Below are 20,499 nucleotides of genomic sequence, written 5' to 3' on the forward strand. Positions count from 1 at the left end.
CTTGAAGTGACAGCTATTTTGTGCCTTTTAGAGATTGTTGATGTTTGAACCATCTTCTTCTGCAGCTTTGCTCAGTGAACAAGGGGCATCTTGTTCATATTTCCCTCTTCTTCGCGTTTTACTTTGCGCGTCTGAGTTGCAAATTAGGAGCAGCAACTACACGAGTAACTGTCTTTTCCTAAGTGAATGCAGAACAAGGTCTCACACTGAGAAAAATTGCAGTTAACTTACAAAGAAGACAGACTGCCAGCTTCTGAGAGCTTTCTTGAGAAGTGGAGATGATGAAACGATGACACCCAACTTCAGCTGATCCTCCAGACCTCTTTTGTTGTCTTTGTTTTGCCTGAGTTTTCGTCATTTAAACACAAATTACTAGTGAACAATTCTCATAGATTTTCTTTTTTTTTTCTTTTTTTTTTCTAGCTGTGACAGAGTCATGAGGTTATTCACAAATTGGTATAACCCACATTCAGGCGTGCATCAGTCTGCAGCCAGATATTTAGAATCCATTTATACGAAGATTTTGGCAGTGACTGCATGTGATGGATGAATATAAAGTGTCCCTGCTCTGAGCTGTGGTGCAGGTAAACCTACCTTTACATACAGTAAGCCAGTAATCCAGACACATTTTTTCATTTAAGCTAATACATTTTGGGCAGATCAGCTAAAATTGAACATTCTTTTTTTTGTTTTAATTAATTTGTGAGATATTTGTTAGATATTACAACCAGAGCAATGGGAGATTTTGAGAGCGTTTGTATTTGTTGAGCCACTGGAAGGCTTTATTAACATATTAAAGTGTAGCCATTACCCTTTTTTGTTGTCAGATTATACCAAATAAATTTTAAAAAGACATTGCTTTTATTTTTTTCCCAAATAAAGTGTGTGGAAAGTGGAGGAGATGAGCAGTACAGGTTGCTACTGTACTCTTAATGTAGCCAAGCCTTCCCTATAATCCCTAAAAGTTGACAGGGGGATTAGAGGGATAATCCTCGTGTCTTTTCTTTTCCACCATCCTCACTACTGTTACCTTTCTTCTCATTTTCTCCCCCTTACTGTTCCGTCGCGACAAGACGCAGACAAGACAGCGCTAAAGAGAGAATCAGCACAAGAATTAGTGTGTCTGTGTGTGTGCGCGCATATGTGAAATGAAGTCCAGTGGGAGAATCCGAGAGGCTGAGAATAATTAGCTCCAGCCTAATGCCAGGTCAGCCTTTTGTAGCGTTCGTCTAGATACCGAGTTTATGCATACAGTGCGTGTGTGTAGGTGTGTGTTTCTCAATGTATGCTCATCCTTGCATGGGCATGCCCTATTCTAAACTGTTTACACTGAGGTGAACGCTGGCAGACAACATTGTGGTTATAGAGTTTATTCTTTCCCACTGCCCTTGACCAGTCTCTTAACACAGAGAGCAGAAAGATAAGAGAGGATTTACACACAATACTGAAGCCATTAGCGTCTGGCTTTTCTCCCCCTCTTTCGCTCTCTCTGGGGTTTGTTTAGTGTTATCAGATCCACTGGGATGTGTGGATGGCAGATTGAATGTCCACAGCCATGGAAAAGGCCAAAGATGTCTAACCTCCCATTCACACACTGCTATCCTCATCAACAGAGGGCCCTTTGTCCCACAGCAGTCAACGAGATGGACAGTACAAGATAATTGCATTTGGACAATAACCGTCTCCTCTGTTTGTTTGAATGCGTACAGTCTCTTTGGGATGAAACGGTAGATGAGTGCGGCTGTGCGGGAGGGAGGAGGGGTGAGTGATTCTGTTTGTTTGTCTTTGTGTGTCTCTGAATTTCTCTATCTGTATGCACGTATGAATGAATGGGCTCGATAAAAGATTTTTTGGAGCAACATCCAATGGCGAGCTGTCATCGTCTATCTCACAGGTTGAATGGTGACTGGCAGGGACTAGACAGTGAAGTCATAACTTGACTGATAAGATTCTTCAGGAGCTGCTATCGGACCCCCCTAAACCAGCAGGGAAGCCAAATGGAGCTGAATGGCAGCATCTCATTTCCTCCAATGATGTCATTTCTCTTTGATCCAGGTGCGATCTGGTGAAAAGCATGGGAACATGTGAATTTTACACAAATGTGCATGTGCGTTCGCAAATGATCCTAATTCAATATACTGAGATATTTTCAGGGTTATGTGTAAACTATAAAAAAACTATACACGTTATGTGAGGTTACCCATACTGTATGTTTATGAATAGATGGAAAGCCTGGAGTTTGTTTAACTGATATCATCTTTGTTCTCAGTGACTCTGACAATAATATCCACTTAGGCTGAAATTGTTTGTATATTGCCAAAGTTCAGGGCTATACAGTGAGCACTGTTTCACTGTTAATGGGTGTATTCAGTTTGCTTCAATTCAATTTAGTTTGCCTCAAGGCGCTTTATATTGTAAGGTAAAGACCCTACAGTAATACAGAGAAAACCCCAACAATCATATGACCCACTATGAGCAACCACTTTGGCAAAACTGGGAAGGAAAAGCTCCCTTGACAGGGATAAACCTCCAGTAGAACCAGGCTCAGGAAGGGCCGGTCATATGCCGTGACCGGTTGGGGTTAGGGGAGGAAGACAGGACAAAGACACTCTGTGGAAGAGAGCCAGAGATGAATAATTACTAATAATTAAATTCAGAGAGGTGTATAAACACCTCTTAATACTTCGTACACAGTGTTACAGAGAAATCTACGGATGATTGGATAACAGTGGAAAGGTCTGTGAGCTGAAACGATCTAGGAATGTATCACCAAATGCCGTTTCCACAGTGGCTCCCAACTTCTTTATTTGTCGGGGGGGGGGGGTTTACCCCTGACATTAGTTAGGGAGCTGCTGCTCATGCACCTCGCAAAGCTCAAGATGTTGTGACGACCCTTAAAAACAACTTAATCACTTCATCATTTCTCAGTAAAAAGCAGTCAGTGTTTAACGAGAAAAAAAGGAAAGCGGAAATATAATCCCCTATTACTCGTAATGGCTGAAACGGGGTTGGGCATTGGTCCTGTGCAGAGACTACGGACAGCTTTGGTTATTATTGTCTGTTCACTGTTGTGAGGCAGCATTGTCGCAAACAGCCAGTCTGTGCGCTACTCTTGCTTGTGCTGTTTTTGGGCCATCAGCTAATCAGAGAGAGTGTGAAGTTATACAACATGCTACAACAAAACTGAGTGTTTAAAAACAATTAAAAGTGTCCACTGCGGCCTCTGTGCATGTTTTTTAAGGATCTTTGATGGATTGCATGCTTTTCCCACTTGTGGTGAACTCAACTGTCGATCCTTTTCCTGTTCCAGCCCACCTATGAGCCAATCAGCATTTGACCTACGCACCTCTGACTTCTTCATATTGTCCTGGGAAAGTAGGAAATAGATGCAACAGTTTACTGGAAGAGGTGCAAACATAAATTGAAATACAGTATATAAGGCAAATTTTTCTACAAATCCAGAAAGCCATCCTTTCATTGAAACATTTCTGATGACGCTACGGTGAACAAATTAAGGACAAGCTGTATTTTAGTTGATCATTTTGCAAAAACCATGCAAAAGTATTAAAGCCTGATGTATCTTATGTTTCAGTGATCTTTCCTATTTTTTTGGCTTTGTTATGTGACGCTATCCCATTCAGATAAATGCCCATTTCCTTATTAGCGATGTGTTTGTTTGTGGTCGATCGCCTAATTTAAAATTACTCTCTCAGCCTTGGTTTTAACATTCATCTGTGGGTGGTTTATAATTACTAGATTTATTCCATCCACCTCTGACACCAAATCAGATTCTAGTCCCTCCACATCAGGCCAGCTGTTGAGCATAATGTTTTAATATATGACATTTTGTCTTAGATATAATTAACACGGACAGCTATTCAGTACTAGTGATGGGATTTCCGGCTCTTTTTAGAGATCCGGCTCTTTCGGTTCGGCTCACTAAAAAGAGCCGGCTCTTTCGGCTCCGAACCGGCTCTTCAGGTTGTTTTGTTGCTTTAATTAATTTATTATTAACAATAATATAAAATTATGCACAAAAGGAATTACTAACATAAAAACAAGTGGTTTTATTTATATATGTTTATATATAAATATATGCGGTGGCCCCTAGAGACAAAACACGTACAAACTCCAAAACACATTTCTAGCATGAACTGAACTTCCAAAGCAGAGCTACTAGATCACTTAAATTACACAATTGAAAGCATGTGTGTATTGTTTGTGTATTTATACACAGGCACTCATATATATATATTCAAATAATTTTAAAAAAAAAGTTCATTTACCTGTTATTACCACACACCAAATCCGGTCGTTGGTACTTGCTGGCTTGTGTAGCCACAAGATAACAAAGGCTCAACACTGCGCCCAGCTTTTGTACGTGTTTTGAGTTTTTATATGCGTCTGAGTTTTTATGTGCTTCGGAGTTTGTACGTGTTTTTACGTGTTTTGGAGTTTTTACGTGTTTTGGAGTTTGTACGTGTTTTTACGTGTTTTGGAGTTTGTACATGCTTCAGAGTTCGTACGTGATTTGAAGTTTGTATGTGCTTTGTCTCTAGGGGCCACCGTAAATATACTTTTATTTATTCACTCCACATAAAATGTAATAAATAAATCATATAATACAAAAATCAACTATTCACATTTCAAGTTTTAACTATTTAAATTTTCAGCTTTTTCCTTTCACAAATTTAAAGTGAAAAGAACACAAAACACTGCAAACCACAACACAATTAAATATAAATTATAATATGAAAACTAAAAGAACATGCATATTCTCTGTCATATGGACCTGCATGAATAAACTTTCTCAATCCTTTATCATCTGCAACTGAAAATAGTTGTGGATGATTACTATACCTTTCTAATGTTGTTGTCCCTGCCTCTCTTTCTCTCTCTCTGACTCTGTTCCTGTGCTACTGAGTGTAACTACCGCCCCTCCCCCCTCTGCCCAGCGTAAAGCACAAGGCTCGCGTGCAGAGTGAAGCGGAAAAAAAGTGCGAGAGAGAGGCTGAGAGAAAGAAAAAAAAAAAAAAACCCACGTGACGGCTCGCGATAAGGAACCGGCTCGCGTCGTTCACGTCAAAGATTCGGCTCTAAGAGCCATTTCGTTCGCGAACGACCCATCACTATTCAGTACGGTTGCCTAATTTACTTGCTAAGACATAATAGGGAAGGGCGAGGTGGATTGTTTTGGTTTTGTAATGAATAGAGTGGTAAAGGGAAGGACGTCAGCCAATGCTGTCAATTATCACTGTTTTTTTATGAGCCATGTTTGACAGAGAAGAATCACAGCCGGCGTCTGGATCACTTTCTCACCTGCTCCGCCTTTCCTTCCTCTGGCTTTCTCCCATTCATTCTCCAGAGGCTCATTGTGCCTCCATCTCTTGGCCTTCCCTCTTTTCTACAAGACATCACTAACCCACACTAAATCTTCTTTATTTTTGGCTTCACCTTTTTATTCCATTGTTAATATATAAATACACTTCTTTTGTTTTATTTTTTCCCCCGTCTCCTGTCCTCCTCTTCTTCTTTTCAATACTATCTTATTTTCTTCAGAGGGTGTAGTGGGGTTGACAGGCAGTGAGCTCACAGTTGTAACCTCCCTGCCACCATGCCAGGCGAGGCGCCACTTGAGGGTTTGGCTGCAGATTGAATAGCTCCCAGAGATGTCATATCCAGACAGCCTCCCTGAATTACATTTCCTGGTCTTCCCTGCCTGGCTGCCTGCATACCTCCACCAATCAAAGTGGCCCAGAGTTGCCATGTGGCTGCCCACTCTGCTCTGCCTGTATTCTGTTTCTTTTCCTTCTTCTCTCGCTTTACCTCACCCCCCACCAGCACCCCCACTTACCATCTCTGGGGTATGTCCCTCACAGAAATTATTCCTTCACCACTTGTCGGGCAATCCAGGCACTTTGAGGCAGAACAGCAGATGGGCGATCTGATTGGCTGTCAGCTTATGTTTATTTCCTTGTTGTCAGGGTGTCAGATGAGATAAAACATTGTTCTGCTGCATTTGTCATGTTCTCTCTGTGGGGCTGATAAGAAATGAGAAAAGTTTAGGTTATAGGACATGTGGTTGAACAGATTGGGCCGCGGCTGTCAGAGGTGTTCCATTGTATAATTTTTAAAACAGATTTTTCTTTTTACTTTTGCTTGTTTTTCAATGTTAATCTTCTTTAGATATATACATAAACTTTGCTCCGTCAGCGTTCAGGAATTTTAATGATCCTGAATTTTAACTTATAATATCTTTCAGCAAAAAGCGATTATTACTTGTGTCATTGCAGGCATTAGATCACTCAAACAAACTTTGCATTAAAAGAAAAATTGGCAAAGAAAGGCATGCTTTTGCTTTTTATATATTCACACAGGAGTTGAGCTAAAAACTATAATAATCTTAGCATGTGTTTGGCTCAAGCCAGTGATCCTCACTGTGGGGTTTTTTGTTACTGTGTGTGACCTGAAAATGGGTTATGTGAGTCGGAGCTAAGAAGGAGCACACTGTGGTTTTACTACTTGCAAAGTAGAGCTCTGGCTCTTGGTTTCTTTTGATAAATTGATTAATGAGGAACAGCCTCAACTGTATGGGCTACAAACCCCATATACACGCATGACTTGTGCATGTAAATTCCAAAATAAAACACTTAAAGCATCCAGTGCCAACATCCAATTGCACCCTCTGGAATTGGATAAGGTTTGGCTTTGTAATCTAACAAACAGGTGGTGGATTAGGCATTCATACCCACACTACTGGCACACATAAACACAAACACACACACCTCAGGTGGTGGAGTAAGCTTCCATGCTGTGTGGATTTGTATCTAAGCCGAGACATAAAAGTGAACTGGCAGAATAGGAGGTGTGCCTCTCCAGCCCTCCAGTCTGCTGATTTGGGTTGAGTCTGTGTACATGTGTATTTGCACATGATTGCATAAGAAAATAATGTATTGAAGGAAGCAATTTTTTTTGCTTTGTAGTGTGCGTCTCTGTGCACAAAATTCGGATTTTCTTTCTTTTTTATCAACCCCTCTGGCTTTTGTCAGAGCCTTTGCTCCACCCGTCCTTGAATGTTAGCTGGATACTCGTAGGTGCTGAAAAGATTTTGGATTACGGAGGATATTATTGTGGGTTGAAATATGTTAGCCTTTATGTGGGTGCATTATCACCCTGCACAATTAGGATTGTCTGAATTTACTCTGGATGACATCACATCTCATGGTGGAGGTGGTGAATGAATCACGGTCAGGGTTTATTTTATTGCTAGGTTAAAAGAGTCCACAGACACTTGCTCTTGCACGTACACACTTCCATTCACACACATATGCTCAAATATAAAATCACTTCATAATCTATGCAGCCATGTCCTGTGTGCAGACTTTATGTATCAGCATGTCTGCTGATTCTTACACAGACATGCAAACATGCTCACATGTCATTGTAATGCTTATGATGCTTGTTTATGGAGGTGGAAATTAGCATTCTCCGTGGTTGTGTCTCTCATAGGAGGGGAGGATACGGATTGTAAATCTTGTTGATCTGAGTACAATGGCTTCGTCTTGCAGTGATTGTGATACCACATCATCGCGTCTGCATGCTCACAAACTCGCACACAGTTGGTGTACCAAACCCCAGCTGCATAGCTCCCTGCGTTGCCTGTCTCCAACCCATGCTGAGTGTGTAATGAGCGGAGCTTGAGTAAGATTAAGGCAGATATTGTATGGGGTTGGAGGATTGGTTTCACTTTGAGTCTTAGTGTAGTGCCGGAGTTCACTCCAGTGCTTCTGCTGGCTGGCTGAATGACCAACAGGATCCCCACTGCTAGTCTCCTGTCATTTGTCATAGCGTTTTACTCAACACTGCTAATGTGTTTTGAGGCAAACACGCACCACTCATCAGGGGGTGTCTTTTCTTTGGAAATATGAACCCTGTTGTAAACTCTAGAGAAGTACACTGGGGTGATGCCCATGAAAGGATGAGTGACAGTAGTAAAGAGGGGAAAAATGGCAAGGATAGAAGAATGCTTTATGGTGAGGAGAAAGGAAGGTTTTAGATATGTGATGGGGTTTCCTTGCTCCCTGTGAAGGAAAACAAGAGGGTAGAAGGGGAAGGGATTGTGAGAAGAAAATGATTTTATGAGGAGGAGAAACATCAAAGAAAGTACACGGGGATAGGAGAGCAAAAAGAGAGAGGGGGAGAAGAATGGGGCAGAGAGAAAAGAGGGCTAAACAGTAACAGAAAAGTTGAAAGACAGGAGAAAAGGATGGGATGTTCAGATGAAGGGCTGGAAAGCAAGAGACCCAAGACAAAACACTCAGAGGGTGAGATGGAGAGGAAGAAAGAGCGGGCCAAGCACTGCTATCATCTGGAATCTATAGAGAATGAATGGGCAGCATGAAGAGGCTATAATCACATCCATCAACAACACTGTCTATTACAGCCTGTTCTTCTTATTCTACTTTGTCTTCCTCCCTCTGTCTCCCTAAACCACCAGCTCTGGTCAATTCTCCGGCACACTAAAAAGAAGATCTTTGTAAAGAGAACGCTGTAATATCACTAGTTATGCAAAGAAAAAAGATTAAAGGCTGTACATCTGGCTCCCAATCCTCTTGGGCTACAAGATGTGTCATCCATCATTTTTCCATGTGACTGTAAACTTTACTGACATGATTAGAAAGACAAAGATGGATACAAAAACAACCCAGAAGGCATAAACAAGAGTGATTAACCCCTGTGTTTGGTATTCTTAAGTACGAGGACAGAGTAAGGATTTATATACTGATTTAGGTAATATAGTGTGAAGGAAATAATAATAGCTGAAATAATTGTTGATGCTGGGAGCCCTGTCAAAATACCGGTCCAAATTCTCCCATGTGGCTGTAATTGGGTTGAGATATGCTGATTTGGAATGCCAAACATGTTATTCAGATGATTATTATACTCATCAAATCATTCACACACTGTGGGTGTGGACGTTGGCATCATGGTAGATGGAGCTCCCATCAGAATAGAAAGTTATTTTTATAGGATAAAGATGAGTTGGAACTACTTTCTACTGATTTGCAGTCCCACTTTGCTTAGTAGCCAAATCATGCCCGCGCAATGAACCCTACATAGCAGAGCCATTGGATCGCCTCAGTTGAGGGCTCATGGGTTCAGGTTCTTGACTGTAATTTGTCACCCACCTGTAAACAATCTGCCCTAGTGCACTTATCATACAAATACGTTGTGGATGGAAAGCCATAGCTTAAACCCTATACTTAGCTAGCAGTAATCCAGTGAAAGTGTTACCTGATCAAGACCATTTCAGTAAATTGACTTTGCTATCAAGCTAATAGATTGTGCTAAACGTGGCATGAGCCATGAAGAGAAAGAGATGGTGATGATCAAGAGCTGTTGCATGAGGCTGATAGGACAGCAACTTGAAGGGGGATAAACCCCATTCTTGTCCTCCTTCCCCCATAGTTGTCTGTTTCTTCCCTTCTCCTATAGCACGTAAAACTCTTCACTTTCTCTTGGCGGGGGATCAAACGGAGCGTTCTGTTGGGAAATTCATTTAGGATTCTGGCATTTTTCAGGGGGTGTTTGGGCCAATGGGCTGGCGAGCAAAGCAACATCTGTTTTCATGAATACTTAATGGCCGTGTGTCACCAGAGTCAAACGGCTGCTCTGAGAGACGCTCCCACTGTTATTACCATCATGGATATTTAGCCACCGGTTTCTCATTAGGATGTTTCTCTCTCCTGTCCCCACAGAGGGAACAATTGGATTAGCAGCTAGTTTTTACAGTATGTGGTAGAGCCCTCTCCCTATACTACAGGTTATTTATTTTTTTACGTGGGGGTTTTATTTGTAGTGTGACGCGTGCGTTTTATTGGTAAGAGGTGATACTTTAATATTATAACACCAAGGGAATGTGAAAGCAATTTGCGCTGTAAATCAAAGAGGACAATTCAGTGATATTATCCTGTAGGTGTAGGTGTTAGGGTGTAAAAAGAAAGCGAGAGGAATCCTCCGCCTGCTTTAGCTCGGGCAGTAGCAACTGTCAGCAAATCTGTCTGGAAACTTGTAGCTTAGAGCGAGTATAGTTTGTAAGACAGTACTGCTGCTTTTCAGCTTTCTCTTAGTTTTGCTCATCTCAGTGCAAAGATGGTGCCCTGGGTCATGGGGGTGATGATCAGGTCAATGTGAACTCTCCACAAATCAAGTCAGAGACCAAAAGTCAGGCATGAATGTTGTGTGTGTGTGTGTGTGTGTGTGTGTGTGGTATTGATGATTGTTTTACTAGACATGTTGAAGTAGTTTCATGGACAAGCAGCGTCTCGTAAAATGATGAGGCACAGTGTATTGATGTGATCTGGCATATTTGTGGTTGTAATGCGGTTGTCATGCTCGAGCCCTCTAATGCACTCTCCTCCCTTTTTGGTGTTCTCTCTTTTCTCGTCTCCCTCTCGTTTAAGTACAGTATTCTTGTGTGCGCTCTATGATGCGCAGCCTGTCATAGCATATTCTGCTCACATTGTTCACTGTCAGTGGGAAAATAGAATGTTTTGTAAGTTTCAAGGAAAACCTACTGAACATCCTAGGTGACAGAAGTGTGCTGAATGTGTTCAAAGGATCGCAGAAGCCATTTTCACCATCGATCAGCAACCCTGTCCAGTTCGGAATCTACTGTTTCTCCTCTTCCAGAGTCTTTAGAGCAGTGTGAGTCCATTGATTAGGCTTTGTCATCTTGGTGTGTGTGCGGGTAAACCAGTGATCGTAATGAAGCTGAGTCCATCCAGCCAAGCTGCAGGAGCAGTGAGCACTAGCACCAAAAATGTAACAGTTCATTTGTTCTCAACAGGAGTCGGCTTATGAGGCAAATTCACCGTAATTAAAGCCATTTCGTGTAATTGAAGTATTCGTCTCTCTATCATAGTAGCAAGAAAATTACATACTGCAGTACGACTTGTTGGACCATTGTACAGAATTTGTTGTTGTTAAATTCAGTGGCCTTCTTGCTCTTCACCCCCACACCACCCCCCCAGACACACATTCCCCTTCTCCTTTCCTCTTCATATCCATTAGCCTAATGAACACCCTCCAATTTCCTGCCACCATCACAAACGTGGCACACAGTATTGTTCTCTTGTCTGTGTGCGGACATATGCCTAAGTGGTGCGCACACACTCATGCATGTGTTTGTCATGTTTGCATGTGTGTTTGACAGAGAAAACGGGCAGGAAAGAATGGGTTGATAAGCTCTCATTAAAATAGATGGCAGTAATCAAAGTGCAGAGCAATTAGCTTTGGCTGAGTTGGCGGAGGGTGTATACTGTGTGCCACTGTGTCAGGCATATTGGTAAACATCGTAATAGTTCACCTCTCTCTGCATGTGGACATGGAGCAGAAGAGTTATGATATGCAGCCCTAAGGGGCACGCTCACCTCAATTTATCAAAGTCAGACTGGCTATTTTCTTCAGAGCCTGAAACAAGATTCTGTTATTAGCTAGTGCTTATTGGTTGTATTATCTCTGCAGGAGAAATCGCATTTAATCATAGTGAAATGTTATTGTGTGCTTTTGGACAGCATTTCAAAGAAATAGGGACCTGCTTTAATGTCAGAAACAGAAAAAAAATGTTCTGACTCAGTAATTTCTATTAATATTTGAGTCAATCAAACTTTTTCTTTCAGAGATCCATAAAAACAAACAAGATGTCTCATAAAAAATAAATAAGAATACACTCAGGTTAACTTCCCACAAATGGTCAACTCTACCAGTGTTTCTACAGTAGAGACCGATAGATAACATGTTTAGCAACACAACACAACACATAAGAGAAATCATTACACGACCAAAGTTATTGTGACCACGTGCAATGAACTAACAACCTTGTTGCCTTTGAAAGCGGTATCAGATCTGCGACCGCTGGTTGGCATCTTCAAAACAACCTTGGTGCATTAAGACGGAGTCAGTCTGCTATTAGTTTGCGATTGAATCGATCAGGTTGGCACTTACATGCAGTCTCTTTGTTATAATAGCGCAATTAACTGTGGTTAATTAACTGGCAAAAATGAAAACGTAAATTCAGAAATTCCTCCATAAATAGTGGTACTCGGAGGCCTGAAACAATATTCTGTTGCTTTTATATGGAATTATTACCAGAATGCAACCAGCAGAGTCAAGTCCCCTTTAGCTGAACCATTTCATTATAGGTGAGTTGCACTGAACAATGCACACGATCTCGGATTGCGTTATCAATCTGTCTTCTATTATAAATTAGAAGGTAATCATTTGCAAACGTTTTCCAATGTGTGTGAGTGTAATTGCAGTCAGTCTGGATTGGACCACGATTGGTACCTGTTACCGATCAATCTATGCAATTTCCGTGGGCTCAAAAGTGGTTACCACAACTACTATTACTAACCCTACTATAAAATGCACTATCAGTGCGTTTTATAATTAAATTGATTACAATTTCATTAATTAGTAATTAATTAGCAAAAGTCCTTTAATGATAAAAAGGCTATTATTCATTTTAGCAGAGTTTAATACTGAAAGGTTTTAACCAATTTTCTCTTCTTCAAGCTGACCGAATAAATAAATAAATAGTGTGTAGGAAAGCAGATGCATCCACTACTTTTATTCCACACAGTGACATCTATCATGGGCAACCATCTCTGTCTTAACTGATCGTCTCACATGGGCAGAGATTCACCAACCTTCTCTCACTCAGACACACAGGCAGCACGCCAGCCACTGTGTCAGCTCAGACCTGAGGCTGTAAGTGTTATCACCATCTGCCACGGGGCAGTGCTCATCTTCTCCTGGGTTATTTATTGTGTTATGGCTGCAGTGGGTTGACTGTGGAGGCAGATAGGGGCATGGCATTGCTTTACAGAACCCGGTTATTCATTTACAGGTGAGTATCTCACTTGCATGTCCTCAGGGAAACTACTTAGGTGCAAGAGAGAGGAGGAAGGAGTAGCAGAGGAAGTGTGGAAAGATGCGTGAGTGATGTCAGCCCAGTTTGGTTTCTGCTGGCAACCGAAAAGCGGCTTTAAAATACTGTTTGTGCATGTGCATCACGGAGGCCCGTCAGTGTTGGCAAGGCAACAGGCTGTCCATTTGGATGAACTTCAAGTGAATAACTGCCACTTAACCTCACAAAGTGCTTAGTTGGCTTTTTCACTCTAGTTTCTGATGGAAATACGGACCGGTTTGTAAGTGACACTTGTTCTTGGGGATTGTCGTCCAGGAGTTTACGGTTGAATTTATATCAAATGTCAATGAAAGTCTGATGCAGTTTTGAATTCAGTTTTATTACCCAAACTGCCAAATTTTTATTTACTCAGAGCAGGACTGTGTCTCTTTACTGTAACTTCTACCACTTACTTTGGAAACTTATTTTTTTAGCCTGTGATTACAGCTGGAGAAAATGTTTATTTAAATAGCAGGCTTCACAGCGGATAAGAGAAGACAGGGGCACAGGGGTCTTTATGTTTCTCCTTTCTGTTGGTTGGCTTAAAAAGGGTGTTTTAGTCCTTGCTTTGCTTTCCCAGACAAACCAAAAAAAGCACAGGTTGTGGAGGAAAGACGAGATTCATGGGCATTTATGGCTCCAGTTATGATCCCATCGGCACATTCTTGAGCAGGCCGATGACAACCTGCTGGAATGCTCTACCGTTTTGTTGAGTCGTTTGAAAACATGATTAACTGTAGTGGAACACAATAGGAATGTGATTCTCATCACAGCAGTGGGTATGGCAGGCTAGTCTGGGAAGTCATCCAGGCCCTAATTGTTGAAGCAGACTCTGATTCAGACGGCTTGAACTTACACACACGTACACCGAATGCACACAAATAGACACAATTGTATCCGCGTATCAAGTTTGAGATCAGTGTTGATCCATTAAAGGGGAGAAAAGAAAAACAAAGGAAAAGGAGTATCCAGAGACTTTGAGGAATTGTGCTAACAGATGATTCAGGTTAGCTGATGTGGATGTGCTTTTAGAAGGTTCAGATGTATCAGAAACAGAGCCTGCTGGGGTTATAAGTAAGTTGCATAAAGTAAGCACTGGCTTTCTCTCCACTTCTTGTCAAAGCAGGTGTCAGTGTTTGTAACGATAAATGTCCTGCTGGTCATTTAAAATAAAACACATGAATAAATTGTATGGGCAGCACTCAGATAAAGTGGTGCTGTTTGTGTTTTGTATTGTTTTAAGAAATGCAACACTTTGTGGTCATGGGAAATGGTTTGCATGGCTCTTAGATAGATGTAATGTTATATAATATAATGTTATATAATATATATTTTATTCCCTTAGGTTTCCACAGAGGTCAGAACAGGCTTTCATTGGAGACTGCAAAAGCTGTCAAAAATAAATAAAGATGGGCCTGGCTGTGTGAGACAGAAAGCTTTTTTTTTTTTTAGCTTGTGGTGCAAAAACATTAAGCAGCCAGGTGTGTGTTTTTGCATTGTAGATCACGAGAGAATCGACTAATTCTAGCAGAAAACCTAAGGGATGTTACCACATGATGAGAATGATGATGAGACAAAAGGACGACATGGCAGCTGCCTTTTTAAATTGCGAAGATGCCGAGGCTTATATAGAGTTGCAATTGTGTTTTCTTTTGCACTTGATTGCAAGTGTCTGAAGAAGAAAGCATACAGTTTGGAATATTTTGCAGATTTAACTAACACCTTAACACAGTCCTGTTCGATGCATTTTGACAGATATATGTATTAGTGTCTATTGTGGAAAGTAAAAGAAAGACACATGAATGTTGCTCTCTGTGTGCGCACTGCTGAGAAAAGACGGGGAGATATGTTTTCAGTGTGTACTGATCTGCTCACTGTAAAACAGGAAAAAAAGATGTATTCATCTTCAGTAATACCAGGGCTGCAATAATACCAATATTATTACAGCGCAGGAGTATGTTGCACTCTGCTCTAAACATTAAACACATGAGACTGAGTAAAGAGCTACAGGACAGAGCCAAACTTTACTGTGCTCACAGCTTTGAGCCATCCACCTATACCTGTTTTGCTAACTTAGAGGCAACTACTGCACACATTGGGTGCAAAATACGGCATGCTTTTCGATGTTAAATTTACCATAGTTTGCACTTAATTTCATGCTGCAAACCTTAGTAACTTAGTAATGCAGTTAAGTTGGAACTCAGCTTACTTAGACTGATTACAAATTGTTGGCAGATTGTTGGCAGTATGTTTGCTTTAATAAATTAGATTGCACACCTTAATTGCAAATCTTTGCCAATCACTTTGGGAGTGATTACAGCTCGTCTGAGTTGGACTGAGACAGGTTGCCTGCAACAAAGCTGTGCAGAATCATCTTGCAAACAAACTACTTGCAATGACTCACAGACAGCTAAACCTGTAGTGTGACTAAAGCCTAAGCAACAGAACAGTCTGCACATATTAAATCAGCTCTTCAAAAGCAGTGAACATTTTCAATAAAATTTGAATTGCTTCATTTTAAAATTGTTGTTGCAATTCCTCAATATGAGGTATTTGCTTACTAAGGAGCTCTTTTAAGTTATTGGATATCTTTGAACCAATTGATACTAACCCAATGAAAAAAACATTATAAAATTCTTTTTCTTTTTTTTTGTGCATAGAGGATTCCAGAAACTCAATGCTGCACATCGCCTGTGGAAGCAGAACCCTGCTTCCTTGCTCGTGCTTATGGATTTATTGGTGATATAAAGAAAATTTACAGCAAGAATAATTTTGCAAGAGCGTTCTCCACACAAGTATATACCATGTCTTGCCTCGCTCTCCTCCTCTTTGCTGCTCCGCCCTTCAATTTCATTAAGTCTAAAGACAGCCGTGGAAGTCTGAAGTCTTGTCTGTCACCAGTGCTACCTCCTCCTCCTCCTCCTACTTTTTATGTTTTCAACCTCTCCCTAGACCTTCAGCTGCTTTTCTTTATACATTTGATGCTTAGTTTTTTCTCCTTTTTTTTTTTTTTCCTTTTTCACACTCTTCTTTGGAAAATCTGCCATTTCTATTTCCCTGCTTCTTTTGTGAGTATAGACAGCCGTGTAATTGTGGGTTGTGTGAGGAACGGGATGAGACGAGGGCTTGTATTGGTCGACACTGTGCTAGTGTACCTACCTACAGCCATTCTCCCAGCCGTGTCTTTGTTCCTGCTCCATTGTGATCGGCTAGCTAAAGAGAAACACTACACATGTTGCTTGGCTGCAAGACTGTCTGCAGTCTTTGTGATAAATATGGACCTCTGTTTCTCTCAAGTATTGTTACTATTCTTCCTCTTGCTGCCTGTCTGCTCGGATACCTCTGGCTGTGCTGCATGAAAGAAGATTAGCTTCACCTCTGAGAGACATATGCATGAACTGCACAAGCGCAAACAACTCACTGTGTAATGATACACACACACACACACACACACACACACACAAAGTTGTCCATCACTTGCTTTATCCCCACTTTTTTTTTTTTTTTTGCATCTTCTTGCTGTAGGCCCTGTGTGTATGGATATTGCCTAATAAGGTGGTTAGACTGGGTGTGTTAGAAAGTCGCCCACAGAATTCTTCACAGACAAATTACCCTATTTTAAACAAATAGAAACCAGTGGAGTGTTGAATTAAAAATGCTGCATACTTACAAAAACATGCTTTAAATTCCTAGTGAAGGATGTGACACTAATAACAGTTGTGTAACTAAAGAAACTCTATAATTTTCAGTTTGGATTAATTTTCAGTAACTTGATGGAAACTAAGCTAACAACAGAAATACAAAATAACAAAAATTAGCGTGTGGCATAGAGACATAAATAAGCATTGTGGTTATCTAATTTGAGTATGACCATGGCAACATGCTCATAGGAGAGATTAAGTTTGATCAAACAGTGAGCCAGTATTAAGGGCTGTCCTTAGGCACAGTGCTGGTTGGCTGGCGATTTTCTAGGTGCTCATCCTTTGGAGTTTTCTGTTTTTAACAATAGTCAGGGCTGCAGTATGACCATATACCAGGTTATGTACTTTACTATTTTTTTCAGCTTTGATGTCTTAATAAACCATTTGAATTAAACTAAAGAAAAACCTACCTCAGTGATTTGGCTTTGACTTCAAAGTCCATTTTCCTAAAATTTAGTACACTATTGATAAGATTTATTACCTCTTAAAATTCAGTTCTATTATTTTGCTTTAGTTATGAAAGTGCTTCTCTGGGATTAAAAAAACAACAAAAACAAAACACTTCAATACACATCATAATAATTACATTTAGTCCCTGTAAATAACACCTTTAATGGGATGGATTAGAATCTTTTTATTAACTTCTTTTTTTTTAGAAGTCAATACTGCTCACCCATCACACAGTAGCCTTTAAAATCTAATTTTGTCTTAATTTTTTTCAGTGAGCTACGTACTGAATGCAGCTTTGCAGTGGTAGTGAGCAAGTTGGGGAAATATGGTTGAGCAAATTTAATTCCAAGATATATATATATATATATATATATATATATATATATATATATATATATATATATATATATATATATATATATATATATATAGTATTTTCCTCGTAATCTGTACTCCATAGTCTGTCAAACTTTTGGGTCTTATTTACATCTGAGGATCCTAGAAAGAAAATTTTGTTAATCAGAAGATAAGTAAGTTAAACTCTTTTTTTCTCTCTGGAAAAATACCAAAGGAAGCGTGAATAAGTATGAGCAAAATATATATTTTACCTGATGGTATAAAACAAATATAGCTCCATCTAGAGCTTTAAGTTTTCAGAGAAATAATTAAATTGTTTATTTACCGTTGAGAGTTCTACATATTGGCTCAGTAATGGGATAATAACATCTTTCTTTCTTTCAGGTAGCAGATGTGTTGTATTCATTAAAAACAACTTTTAATTTTTTTTTTATGATTTTAGAGTTGAAGAAAGGCTGCATTCTTTGGCAGGCGGCATTAGCTGTCTTGGAAACACAGTTATATCTAAAATGTTTTAGAGTTGGAGTAATCCATACCACTGCTCCTTCAGGTCCAGTGGTATGGATTTAGTAATTCAGTTTAGATAGAAATTTTGCATCTGACTTTGCTTTTACGAATGATAAACTTTAACAATTCCCCGGTTCTCCAAGCACTGAACCACAGTTAGATCCTGTTGAGGTTTAACTGTAAAAACAAGATTAAGAAAGGAGGGACACTTTAATTGTTTACCTCTAGCTGTTTGTGCTGGCATTACAGAGACCGTAAACTACAAGATGACCCCTGATGAGACTCACCTCTTTTGGTCTCATCAGGGGTCATCTTGATGACCCCTGATGAGACCCCATGTGTACACTACTCGTGTACACATGTGGTACCTAGTTATCATAGAAACCATTTTATTGTCATTTTATTGGAACAGATAGCCTGGAGCTGTGTATTAGCTAGCTGCATAACTGTACGATATACAAGATGCTTGAACGTCATCCTCCTCATCCTCCTTTTCTTCTGGTGCTTTCCTTTCCTTTCCTTTCCTTTCTTTTATTTATTTATTTATTTATTTATTTCATTTTTAAAATTTTCATCATTTCATGGTACACAAGTACAGCGGTTAGCACTATGGCCCTTGGAGTGTGACTGTAAGTGTATAAAAATGCTTAGGCGAAGAAAAAAAAGCGCATCATCGAATGTGTGAATGAGACTCGTAGCAAAAAAGCATTTAAGTGCTCAAATAGAGTAGAAAAGTACTATAAAAGTACTATAAAAGTACCATTCCATTTACAATTTACTCAAGTCTTTCTGTATGGAGTTTGCAAGTTCTCTTGAGTCCGGCCTGCATTTCCTCCTAGAATCCAAACACATGCTTTCATTTGATTGGCCGTAGGTGTGCATGAGGGCATGAACTGTTTGTGATGGACTAGCATCGTGTCCAGAATCTAACCTGCCTCTCACGCAGCATCAGATGGGTTAGGCTTAAGCCCTCTGCAGCTCTTGTTGAATAAGTGGTGAATCATTGTCTGTCTGCTTCTTCTTCACTTATCATTGCCTCAGTAATTTAGTACAAAGTAAAACATTTTTTTTGTTTTTCAGTTTCCTGATTCTTTCCTCTCCATTATTCTGACACAGTTTCGTTATCTTCTAGCTTATCATTTCTACTCCTTGATTTTCTTCTTCAGTGATATTTCTCTTCTTGCCTCTTACACTGTTTTATCATCACCGCATCACCAGATTTTTCTGTCACTTCATCAGTCCACCTCTGTTTCAAACTGCTTTTCTTAATCCTTCATCTGACATCAGCTGTGTCATTCTGTCAACAACTAACCTCTACATCTATTGTCTGCTTTCCTCATCATATCCACCACCTTTCTGTCTTTCTAATGTTTTTCTTTCTAAAACGTCTTTAATCATTATCATTTTCCTTTTCCTCTTCTTCACCCCACCTTCGTCCCCATTTACCAGTAGTTTCTCAACAACATTGCAATGATCTTGTCTTCCTCCGCTTCATGTTTGCATTCATATGTTTTACCAAAATGATTATGCAAGAAGGCCTTATCATATAGCATCCTTCCTTCCAGCATTATCAGGCAGTGTTTTTTTTCTCCCTAGATTAAGCTCTTATATAAATGAAAAAGAATAAAACCAATGGTCTGAGAATCACCTGTCAAATCTGACAAAAGCCAACCTTGGTGACTTTGCTGCTAAACAATGTGTAAAAAGATTTCCTTGTGAATTTCCTTCTAATTTGCATGCATTTCATCACTATGAATTCGTTTAGAGTGCTGACACGATCACTCTCTCAAATGCCATGCTCATTAAGTCTATGGTTATAGTAAGCCAAAAACAAGAACAAGTGCACTTACAAACTCTCAAGGAAATTCAGATAAGACCAGCTTTCCCTAAAAACTTTTACTCTATCTTGAAGCAAATAAGAACACAGCTAAATACAAATATTTATCATGTCGTCCCAGTTCTGAGAGCTTCACTCCCGTAACACTTGATATGAGTAATGCATTTTCAGTCCTCCGTACCAACAAAGTGGTCTTTTCTGTGCCAACACCTCAGCTTTTCACTTTCATGTTTCTGCATAAACAACTAAAAGTAAGATGGGCAATGCTGGAGAAAGGCTTTGAAGCCACCAGCAGTGTCCTGTCACACTCTGCAGATCAGAGAACTTAGGCTTGACCCCCTGGGGCCTTTAAAAGAAAGCAATCTGTTTTTTTTTTTAAAAACCCACCTGCATCTTTACTATAATAATGTATAGGCCTGCCACTCCCTTAAAACTGTTATGAACCTCACTTGTGTGCTTGCATCACTGCAACTGACTCATGCTGATTGGCTCCTGTGCTCTGTCAAAACATGAACACTATATCCATTGAGGGGTTTTAGCTATGGGGGTCTGTACGCTGTTCAAAAGGATCAGATTGCTAATGCTAGCTGACCTTCGTGGTGTTTGTGTGGTGTTTATGCATCTTGAAGCCCATCCAGGTTGCATGAACCATGTCTTGGTTATCACTTCGTGCACCT

General features: G+C 40.1%; 1 protein-coding gene across 2 annotated transcripts in view; it reads left to right on the forward strand.

The window, feature by feature from the left end:
• fbxl17 (F-box and leucine-rich repeat protein 17) overlaps positions 1–20,499 on the forward strand; it is a 229,428-nt gene that overhangs the window by 131,660 nt on the left and 77,269 nt on the right. The window lies entirely within an intron of this gene.

The sequence above is a fragment of the Astatotilapia calliptera genome, chromosome 12, assembly GCF_900246225.1.
Source record: "Astatotilapia calliptera chromosome 12, fAstCal1.2, whole genome shotgun sequence".
NCBI lineage: Eukaryota > Metazoa > Chordata > Actinopteri > Cichliformes > Cichlidae > Astatotilapia > Astatotilapia calliptera.